We start from the raw sequence: 12,065 nt of genomic DNA, 5'->3' as shown, positions 1-12,065 counted from the left end.
TCTCCCTGTGTATACTGGATATAGTATTTATGACCTCTTCAATAGACCTTCCATCAATACTATAGTCTGAGTTATATCAGAGCTCCAAATCTGTTTGATAGCTCAGTTATTTTGCCGTTGATATCCTCTATTCTGTGAGCTCTGCCCATTACAAAAGGGCAGGAAACAGAGGGTCATTTCTCTCCAGAATACATATATCAGTCTTCTCTCACTGTCAGGCTTAAGAGCAGAGTGGGGTGACCTTCCACCTTACGGACTTTCTGGGAATTCTAGGAACTCTCTCTGGGAATATTTCACATATCCAGACGCTTAAAAAAAAAAAATTATGCTAACTTTTTATTCATCAATCATAACAGTCGGCCTATGTTATGAAGTCATGGTCAGTATAGGCTGTTATAATTCTGTACAAGAGACTACAGCATCATTTCAACATGTGTTCTTTGTTGTTTATGATTACAGATGCTTGAAGGCATCTAGATGACCTGACTCAAAGCATGGTGATGCAGCAGTGTGCTGTCCAACATTTTGTTCACAATATGAGTGTGTTACTGGAAAATGTTACTCTTATAACAAGCCCCAAAAGAGCCTGGTTTTGGCCTGGGTCAAACCCCAGACCAAGACAAAAAGACACAGCTAGGAATGTATGTCCCCCCCAAAATGAATTGACACCACAGTGATCCATATATGCACAGGTGTGTTTTTGAAGTGGAATGTTGATGTTGATGTAGAAACACCTTCCTAATATTGAGTTGCACCCCATTTTGCCCTCAGAACAGCCTCAATTCGTTGGGCATGGACATTACAAGGTGTCGAAAGCGTTCCACAGGGATACTGGCCCATGTTGACTCCAATGCTTTCCACAGTTGTGTCAAGTTGGCTGGGTGTCCTTTGGGTGGTGGACCATTCTTGATACACACGGGAAACTGTTGAAAAACCCAGCAGCATTGCAGTTCTTGACACAAACCTGTGTGCCTGGCACCTACTACCATACCCCGTTCAAAGGCACTTCAATCTTTTGTCTTGTCCATTCACCCTCTGAATGGCACACATACACAATCCATGTCTCAGTAGTCTCAAGGGATAACAATCCTTCATTATCGTGACTCCTGCCCTTCATCTACACTGATTGAAGTGGATTTAGTCCCCGACATTTGTTTAATGTTTGGCCCAGTGCTTGTAACAATTGAAGCATGGTGGAAAAACATGCATCTAGCAAACAAGCATCTGATCTTACTTGGACATCTGTATATGCTACAATGCATTGCTCCATAGGCTACCGTAGGTAGGTGACTATGACGCCAGACCTGCATTTGCCAAACCCCTTGCCTTTATCTCTCTTGTAGATTATAATTCTGTGGGCCCTGGCTATCTATCTCTGTGTCTCTTTGGAGGTTTGGTTTTATCAGAGCTATTTGTGTTGTGCATTTGATACATTCCATTTGCCACAGTAGTGGGTTGGCAGGGCAGGGTGCTATGCACCGTAAAATGAGGAAGATGGCTCTTTTAATGGACTGTAATGACTGTTGTTGCTAGGATAGAAGCCTTTTAGTGTGATGTACGGAAAGAGGGGCCATGATTTCAACATGTTTCATTTCACATTGGATCCCTCTTTCGATGTTGACCATTACTTTACAATAATTTATGTCTTGTTCATGGCAGCAATTTAATCACTATCTTTCTCACCTCCACTGCTAGGATGGAGGACTTTAAGTTTAAGTGTGAGGGGCCATGATTTTAACAGGTTTCATGGCAGCATTTGAATCTCTCTCTCTCTCTCTCTCTCTCTCTCTCTCTCTCTCTCTCTCTCTCTCTCTCTCTCTCTCTCTCTCTCTCTCTCTCTCTCTCCCTTTCTCATTCTCCCACACACACAAGAACACGCACGCACGCCCTCTCATATATACGCACGCACTCTTTCTCGCGCTCTCTCTCTCGCTTTCACTCTCCATTCTCCCTATCAATTTTGGGGTTTTCCACATAAGTTAAAGAAATGTGATGTCCGACGATAAGCAACTGATGGCAAATATGAAGCATTCTGCCAGATAGACTACAGTGTGCATATTGCAGACGCGTACCGCTAGTGCACTGTCCCAGTGGCGCCATCCACATGAGGTGAGCAAAGGAGAATTCGACACAGCGCCGAATCAGTTGTACTATGGACAATATCGTGGATGTAAATTGAGACCGAACGTCCCTGAATGTAAGTGTTTCACCGTGTATTTAATGTAAACTCTAAATGCCAATTTAGACTTTATAAGTGCGCGTGCCTGTTATCACCTGCTTGAGAAAGGATGGGCATTTATTTTAGGAGTATGTTTTGTACCATAATTACATTTATCATTGCCTTTTTGTATTAAGCTCTCTGTTTTCTATCTATCTATCTATCTATCTATCTATCTATCTATCTATCTATCTATCTATCTATCTATCTATCTATCTATCTATCTATCTATCTATCTAGCTATCTAGCTATCTATCTATATCTATTTAGGGTAGACCTATCGAAAGTAATGTAAGTGTGAATTCCTGATAAGATAACATTTACAATTGTTGATGGGTCTAGTGAAATGTGAAAATGAATCTGCTATATTGTCAGCATTTATAGTAACTTTATTTAAAGATTTTACTATCTCTACCAATCCCACTTATTTAACAGTAACAAAACAGTTAATTGAAAGCAAGTCCTCAAGAGAATTGCTCTCCTGCTATAAGAAATACTATTCCATTGAGGTATTTGATCCCCTGCTGATTTTGTACGTTTGCCCACTGACAAAGACATGATCAGTCTATCATTTTAATGGTAGGTTTATTTGAACAGTGAGAGACAGAATAACAACAAAGAAATCCAGAAAAACGAATGTCAAAAATGTTATAAATTGATTTGCATTTTAATGAGGGAAATACGTATTTGACCGCTCTGCAAAACATGACTTAGTACTTGGTGGCAAAACCCTTGATGGCAATCACAGAGGTCAGACGTTTCTTGTAGTTGGCCATCAGGTTTGCACACATCTCAGGAGGGATTTTGTTCCACTCCTCTTTGCAGATCTTCTCCAAGTCATTAAGGTTTTGAGGCTGACGTTTGGCAACTCGAACCTTCAGCTCCCTCCACATTTTTTCTATGGGATTAAGGTCTGGAGACTGGCTAGGCCACTCCAGGACCTTAATGTGCTTCTTCTTGAGCCACTCCTTTGTTGCCTTGGCCGTGTGTTTTGGGTCATTGTCATGCTGGAATACCCATCCACAACCATTTTCAATGCCCTGGCTGAGGGAAGGATGTTCTCACCCAAGATTTGACGGTACATGGCCCCGTCCATTGTCCCTTTGATGCGGTGAAGTTGTCCTGTCCCCTTAGCAGAAAAACACCCCCAAAGCATAATGTTTCCACCTCCATGTTTGACGGTGGGGATGGTGTTCTTGGGGTCATAGGCAGCATTCCTCCTCCTCCAAACACTTTATTTCTCTCACTGTTCAAATAAACCTACCATTAAAATTATAGACTGATCATTTCTTTGTCAGTGGGCAAACGTACAAAATCAGCAGGGGATCAAATACTTTTTTCCCTCACTGTATGATATGTTACAACTTCTAGCTAGGTGGCTAGCGTTAGCTAGCTGGCTAACGTTGGCTAGGCTAGGGGTTAGGGTTAGGGGGTTAGGGTTAAGGTTAGGGTTAAATTTAGGCATTAGGTTAAGGTTAGGGTTAGGGAAGGGTTAGCTAAAAGGGTTAAGGTTAGGGGAAGGGTTAGCTATCATGCTAAGTAGTTGCAAAGTAGCTTAAAAAGTAGTAAGTAGTTAAAGTTGCTAATTAGCTAAAATGCCAAAGCTGTCCATGATGAGATTTGAACCCAGAACATTTGGTTTGCTAGACGTTCACAATATATACCTACCCATACACCCCGACCAACCACCCTACATTAGTTTTTGCCTTAAGTAACCATCTGTCTTGTGTAACAATACCAAATGTAACATATCATACTAATTCAGTATCCCGGATTTACATTAACTATGTTACGTCTAGTCTATGAGTCCAGGCTGCACCTACAGCATGGTCAATCAAGTTAATGTTTCTGACATTTTCGGACTACTAAACAACTATTGATGTAGAACACAAGTGGTACCGCAAGTCACAAAGAAAACAGGAGATGTCTCCACTATTCCAGCACCAGTTCAACTTCAATATTTCAACATCATCAAATCCCCTGTGCTTAGTCTAATACAGGGACAACTAAAAGATTCCAAAAACAATTTAGTCCAATCAACGTAAGCTAAATATCATGTGGCTGTCCATGGTATGTATTTTTGTGTGTATGTGTGAGTGTGTGTGCGTGAGTAGAAAAAACATGTTGACTCACCCTACTTGTAAAGAAACGCGATGCCATCCTCATCTCTTTCATGTTGCCAAAACGATCTAAGACTCTGTCATACAGTACACGCTTTTAGTTTTTGTTGTCCTATGCTACATGGCTAAAATGCTTGCTCACTAGCCTAACTTCCTTTCATGGGCAATGATGAACCAGCTAGTTAACATTAGCCTACTACATCTAGCTACATATTGAACTTCCATCTTCTCAGGCCACGGGCACAATGTATGAATTTATGGTTGGATCAGAATCGCTGTTATAATCATTGGCCAGTATGGAGAATTAAGTAAAACCACAAGTCCAAATCCCTATCTCCATCCATGGCTAATTTAGGAAAGGGCCCATTTTAGCTAGCTAGCTAGCTAGCCACCGGAGGACAACAACACAATTAAAGTTTTTTTCTGTCAATGTGATGTGATTGGTGTGAAGCCAATGTGGGTTACACATACAGAGAGATGGGGCGCTGTTTCCCTCGCTCTGATGCTTTCTCCAGTGAGAAACATTCAGCCTCTTGCGAATTGAAGGACAATTATGAAACACAGAGAGACGAACAGTAAATTATTTGATATATTTTTTCTTTTATATTGGTCAATGTTTTGGGGAAGCCTGGCTTCCCTTGGCATCCTTGAATACACGCCACTGATACTCTCCAAAATACCTCATATGCTTAATCGGGAACAACCTTTCAAGTCACAGGGATAGATCAGCGATTTAGCAAGTTTTTACATTTGTTTCCTTACCTTGAAAGCGGTCTATGGACAACGAATGACCGCAATCCACACTGCAAACAATTAGCATCATGAGCATCGTGGGATCAATGTTACAGTCACTCCTTGTCCATAGACTGGAAACAAATATCTAAATATGTAAAAATGCTATCCCTTTAACTTGGTGAGTTAAAGTATAGTACACTTCTTATACACTCACTGTGTATTGGGTTGCATGCTGGCACCATGCCTACTGTAGTGTACTGTACCCACTGAACTGGCGCTGTGGAGGGTTTTACCGCCTCATTGACTGTGTTCTCATGGCATCATATTAAATCATGTCCACACACAATGGCTGGTGGATGATATCTTCCAGGTCAACCAATCATGAGGGTTCAGTAGCTAGTCCTCCTGCTTCTGTCTGCCTGCCTGCGTGCCTGTCTCTCTGGCGCTGGGTCCTCAGCATCCAGGGTCACTGAAGAGGGAATCGCTCACACGTTTAAGCTAGCCGAGCTTGCGCCATATAATTGCTCACAGTCTCACACGGGAGACGTGTGATAAGCATGGACACTTAAAGCTGCAATATGTAACTGTTTGGGCGACCCGACCAATTTCATATAGAAATGTGTGTTATAGATCTGTCATTTTCATTGAAAGCAAGACTAAGAAGTGGTAGAGCTGTTCTATGTGCGCTATTTCTATGCTTCCCGTTCTTAAGTTTCGTTTTTGCGTCTTTTACTTTAGGTTTTGCACACCAGGTTTTGTACACCAATATTTGTAGTTATGGAAAATATATTTACAGCTGTATAGATAGTACAATAATTCTACTCTACAGTATATTTGCTTGTTTTGTCACATAAACTGAAATTAGGTGAACTATTCTAATTTTAGCAACCAGGAAATGGCGGAGCGATTTCTGCACAGTGCATCTTTAATAGCCTGACAAGTGGTTATCGCCCAATAACGAGTGGGGCGCGCGCCTCAGCCGGCCCAACCACAGCTTGGTCTAATTGGATATTGTTTTCCAGGTAGAGCTGGATTGCCTGCTAAGGTGTTGTCATTTGACTGTAGTCTCTAATTTGTGGTGCAGGCCACTTAGGTAAATGTTTCACTGAGAATATGCCATGAAAAGGCTTTTGACATGTTTTCAGGAGTTGGGTTTTCATCTTAATGATGAGGCATTGAAACTTTTCAATCCACATGCCTACTTGGCATCCTAACTCTACATCAAATCCACACACAAAGTATGAGCTCATATCCCTAGATTTGCTGTACCCTCATAAAGCTAACTGAAATTTGCATTGCAACAATCCATCTAGTCACGTCTCCTGTGCTTTTTTGTGTTTTATTGGTAAGGCAACAAAGCAAATATGTGTATATTCAAATATCAAAGGGCAAGCCTCCTTATGCCCATCTGGTTGAGGTGCATTTTTGATGTATGGCAGCTGTGACCAATACCATGCCATATTTGACCTTTTTAAATCAGATTTTTCATATTAGAGAAGTTAAAAGGTTTCACTCTGGTTTTCAGTCTTGTTCACCTTTGCTGCTGTTTCTGACATTCCAGGTTTAGCACCTTGGTAGGGGTCAATTCCATTTCAGCTTGCTCAATTCAGAAAAGTAATTAATGCTGAACTGACTCAATTAACATTGGGATTAGGGATATTAACGGTTAATCGGCCCGGAAATACATTTGACTGGTCATGCTTATCGGTTTATAGGTTAATTTGCATAATTTAGTGGCATTAAATTGGCCACTAAATGGTATTTTAGTTAGTCGTCATGTATCTTATTTATCACACACGCACAGCATACATACAGCATACATACATTGTTGCCAACTCCTCAGTAAGGAAAGTAGCTATTGGCTGTCCTAAAAGTCGCTAGAAGTCGCTAGAAGTCGCTAAATCATCACCTAATTTGCATAATCGGCCATGTGCATGTAATTGTGATGGACGCTGTAGGAGAGAGGAATAACGTTGTGGGAGAGACAAAAAGTGAGTAAAAAACACCCTAAATATGTTTAGTTTTCTTAAGTTTGGTTTGGTTTTTAACCTTATGGTCCATGAACATTTTTAACCATAATTAAAATAAAAAAAATTGTATACAATCAACATTAACAATCTAAATGGACCAAAAAGAGACAATAGAAAAAACTGTCAATGGCAATGTGAGAAAATGATGGTAACTAGTCTGGCCCTAATTCAGGTAAAACATATTTTTTTTCAGACCCCCCTCCACACACACACAGGCTGTGCTGGCTCACAGAACGAGTGGGTCATCGTCATTTTGGTCAAGGCTCTCTATGGCAGGTTCAGCAACTGAGGGAGCTGACTTAAATGAGTAAGCAGCTGAAGTGCCAAAAAGCTGCAAAACATTATCAGGCAGCTGGTGCTCATAGCAACCCTCATCAGACAGCTTCAGTCCATATCGAATGTACAGGATAATAATAATAATAATATGCCATTTAGCAGACGCTTTTATCCAAAGCGACTTACAGTCATGCGTGCATACATTTTTGTGTATGGGTAGTCCCGGGGATCGAACCCACTACCTTGGCGTTACAAGCGCCGTGCTCTACCAGCTGAGCTACAGAGGACCAGAGGATGGAGTTAAGGGTCTGCAAGAACATCCGATTTCTACGTTTGGTTTTTACCACACTCATCTGGCTGAATACTCTCTCGACTTCAGCATTCGAGTGTGGCAAGGACAACACAGCAGCCATGGCAAGTTCTTGAAACGTGTTGATATCAGCTGCATCCCTGAACTTCCAAATCTCACTCCAGAATCCCAGTGTGTTTTTTGTCTCATTCCATTTACTAAGATGGATGGCACGCCATTGCTGGACAATCTTGTCTATCTCTGCAGGGGAATAGCCAAGGAGCTTGGCTATTTTTTCTATTTATCCAGGGCTCTTATTGTGCTTTAGAGTTTCCTCCACATTTGCAAGAAATTCTAAAATCCTGTTTTGGCTTTGCCATTATGGGGTATTGTGTGTAGATTTATAAGATTTTAAAAAATTGAATTCCATTTTAGAATAAGGCTGTAATGTAACAAAATGTGGAAAAAGTCAAGGGGTCTGAATACTTTCCGAATGCTCTGTATATTGTTTGTATATACAGTACTAGTCAAAAGTTTGGACACACCTATTCATTCCAGGGTTATTCTTTATTTTTACTATTTTCTACATTGTAGATTAATAGTGAAGACATCAAAACTATGAAATAACACATATGGAATCATGTAGAAACCAAAAAACTGTTAAATAAATCAACATATATTTTATATTTGAGATTCTTCAAAGTAGCCACCCTTTGCCTTGATGACAGCTTTGCACACGCTTAGCATTCTCTCTACCAGCTTCATGTGGTAGTCACCTGGAATGCATTACAATTAACAGGTGTGCCTTTTATTTCCTTCTTAATGCATTTGAGCCAATCAGTTGTGTTGTGACAAGGTAGGGGTGGTATACAGAAGATAGCCCTATTTGGTAAAAGACCAAGTCCATATTATGGCAAGAACAGCTCAAATAAGCAAAGAGAAACGACAGTCCATCATTACTTTAAGACATGAAGGTCAGTCAATCCTGAACATTTCTAGAACTTTGAAAGTTTCTTCAAGTGCAGTCGCAAAAACCATCAAGCGCTATGATGAAACTGGCTCTCATGAGGAACGCCACAGGAAAGGAAGACCTAGAGTTACCTCTGCTGCAGAGGATAAGTTCATTAGAGTTAACTGCACCTCAGATTGCAGCCCAAATAAATGCTTCACAGAGTTCAAGTAACAGACACATCTCAACATCAACTGTTGAGAGGAGACTTCGTGAATCAGGCCTTCATGGTTGAATTGATGCAAAGAAACCACTACTAAAGGACACCAATAATAAGACGAGACTTGCTTGGGCCAAGAAACACGAGCAATGGACATTAGACCGGTGGAAATTTGTCCTTTGGTCTGATGAGTCAAAATTGGAGATTTTTGGTTCCAACTGCCGTGTCTTTGTGAGACGCAGAGTAGGTGAATGGATTATGTCCGTATGTGTGGTTCCCACTGTGAAGCATGGAGGAGGAGGTGTGATGGTGTGGGGATGCTTTGCTGGTGACACTGTCAGTGATTTATTTCGAATTCAAGGCACACTTAACCAGCATGGCTACCACAGCATTCTGCAGCGATATGCCATCCCATCTGGTTTACACTTAGTGGGACTATAGTTTGTTTTTCAACAGGACAATGACCCAAAACACACCTCCAGGCTGTGTAAGGGCTATTTGACCAAGGAGAGTGATGGAGTGCTGCATCAGATGACCTGGCCTCCACAATCGCCTGACCTCAACCCAATTGAGATGGTTTGGATGAGTTGGACTGCAGAGTGAAGGAAAAGCAGCCAACAAGTGCTCAGCATATGTTGGAGCTCCTTCAAGACTGTTGGAAAAGCATTTCTTATGATGCTGGTTGAGAGAAAGCCAAGAGTGTGCAAAGCTGTCACCAAGGCAAAGGGTGGCTACTTTGAAGAATCTTAAATATTTTTTGATTTATTTAACAGTTTTTTGGTTTCTACATGATTCCATATGTGTTGTTTCATAGTTTTGATGTCTTAACTATTATTCTACAATGTAGAAAATAGTAAAAAATAAAGAAAAACCATTGAATGAGTAGGTGTGTCCAAACTTTTGACTCATACTGTATGTGTTGGGGTTTATAGATTTTTTATTTGTATGTGTTAAGCTCTTAGTGAAATATGTCCGTTCCTTGTATGCATGCATAGTATTTTCTGTTGGTCACGTAATTTTACTGTTTGGAAAAATGTTTACCGTTTGTTGACCGGTTCATGAGGGTCGGTTAGTTGGCAGCAAAATTGACCGGAATTTGCATCCCTAGTTGGGATGGATTGAACTGTACAGTCTGTCTCAGTGTCTCAGATGTTTTATGTAAATGATTACCATGTAAGAAACAATACTAACAGATATTTCAAAACCTCTTTGACCGTGTCTCTGTACACCTTTGTGTAAAGATTTAAACACGTGTCTCCGATGGCCCCCTAGAACAAGGAAGCAGCCTCCTAGAGAGGAATGCTGTGGCAGAATACAGAGTGTTTACAGAGACAGGGATGAGGACCTCATAGACAACAAGCATTTCAAGACGGCGTCAGGTTGTCAGCACTTTCACACAGACATCACAGAGGGAATACAAGCCTCTGAGTGGTCTGCACTCTGTCTGCACCTGCTACCAGCACTTTGCCTAATCTGCAGGTCTTCGATTACACAGTGCTCTGAAAATGTAAGTGCATGTTGATGAAATATCATATAGGAAGAAAGCCTTGGGGTTAGAAGAGGAATATTTATTCTTCTATGGTTGGAAAGTGCAGTCATAGCTCCACGGTACTTTATCCATGAGCGCTGTTGTGACATACATGATTATTTGGATTGTGAATGTGAGGGCCAAAGGATTGGAATAGCAAAATGGTTGGTTTAGTTTAGGTGGAAATTATGGTTGAAATATGCTACATCTTATTGAGGGACCATTTCTATAGGGGCCGAGGGCTATCCTTCCTGTCAGAAGTTGTTTTTATTTCATATTCACTGGCAGGGGGACCGCTGCTTGTAGACTGGAGGATTTCCTGACTTGGAGTGGTGTTTTAAACAACAGATGGGAAAAACACACAGAGCAAAACATGTCAACTTGAGTTAGTACTGCCTCAGATTCCCTGGCACTTCACAGAAACCTTTTATGGTGGGCTAGTCCTCTTTCCTCCTTTTAAACAGTAAAAAATGTGTCCTTCCTCACCCCCATTCTCTCACTGTGAGGACAGAGGAAAGCTTGTTGGGGACTTGTTTTCTTGACCGTTAATCAAGTAATGTATGGTTAATTTGGGCACCCGTCCCGCACGTACTTTTTGGTAATATGCTGCTTCTGAGCTCCCATGGGGATCACACAGCTGGTTACTAATGCACACACATACACATACACACACACACACGAACTACGGAGCACCGTGCTCATCAACCCACAACAGATCCGTTGTCTGTGTATTACGGTCATGTCTCATTAGGTTTCATTCTCTATCCAGGCACCTGCATGCCTGGCCCCTCTCAAAGACAACACTGGTCACCAGCATTATGAGAGTATGAATTAGAGCTTTGATCTGCAATAATGTTTGTTTGACCTTTTATGACCTCATGGCAAGCTGCGTGTTTCCCCCAGAAGAGTACTAATCTGTCAAACTTAGTTTAGTTTAGTTGAACAGGAAGTCACAGAGGGATTGACAAATCCCGGCGGCACCCCATACCTCCTCCACCCCAGATCCAGGCCTCTCTTCATTGAAGTGATCTATTTGCACTCTGGCATTCACCTTGTTGTACCACCATGTATTTCCTCTTGCGGGCAGTTGTTTTAAATGTCTAGGAAGTGTCAGTGGCATTCTTCCACTGTGTACTCTGGGTCTGCTGCCACTTCAAGCCTGTCAACCAGCAGGCTGATAACAGTGACTGGTGGGACTTTGGTTCAGGGGGGATTTCAAAGCCTGAATTCAGACTCAGAAATAAAACAAAAGGAGCTTTCAGCTGTGATCACTCAGACTGTCATAAAGTGCTGGTGTTTACAAAAATCCCCCAGACCTTGTTTATCTGTGGCAACTTGAATGCCCCGGTGTGTCCCTGGAGGTGACTGGTACTTCAGCATCAGACCTCAGAGAGAGAGGAGAGGGTGATACATCTGTTGTCTTGTAGAAACCTCAAGAGGGTCGACAGCTCAGAGTGTGGCCACTGTCCAACACGCATTCATTCATTTCCGGCGCAACAAGCTGATTGGGCCAAATAATGCTCAGCCAATAAAACCCTCCGGTGGGAATTTGAGTGGAAAATGTGGCAATTTTATTGGAGTCATACATTTTCCCTGCAGAACGCCTGCCCTTGGCTTTATAGAGACCTGACGTTGGCTCTCCAGCTGAGTGTGAAATGAGCAGCCTGCTAGGCCAGGATTAAATACCTACTCTCTGCTAA

General features: G+C 41.6%; 1 protein-coding gene across 1 annotated transcript in view; it reads left to right on the top strand.

The window, feature by feature from the left end:
* The first annotated feature begins 1,882 nt into the window (after positions 1 to 1,882).
* Positions 1,883 to 12,065, top strand: part of LOC121567090 (G-protein coupled receptor 4-like) — a 46,545-nt gene continuing 36,362 nt past the window's right edge. Inside the window, exon 1 of the mRNA XM_041877031.1 lies at positions 1,883 to 2,197. The gene's annotated coding sequence lies outside the window, so the exon portion shown is untranslated. The remainder of the gene's footprint in view (positions 2,198 to 12,065) is intronic.

Source organism: Coregonus clupeaformis, chromosome 5, assembly GCF_020615455.1.
Source record: "Coregonus clupeaformis isolate EN_2021a chromosome 5, ASM2061545v1, whole genome shotgun sequence".
NCBI classification, from domain to species: domain Eukaryota; kingdom Metazoa; phylum Chordata; class Actinopteri; order Salmoniformes; family Salmonidae; genus Coregonus; species Coregonus clupeaformis.
This window is presented reverse-complemented; position numbering and strand designations above follow the sequence as displayed.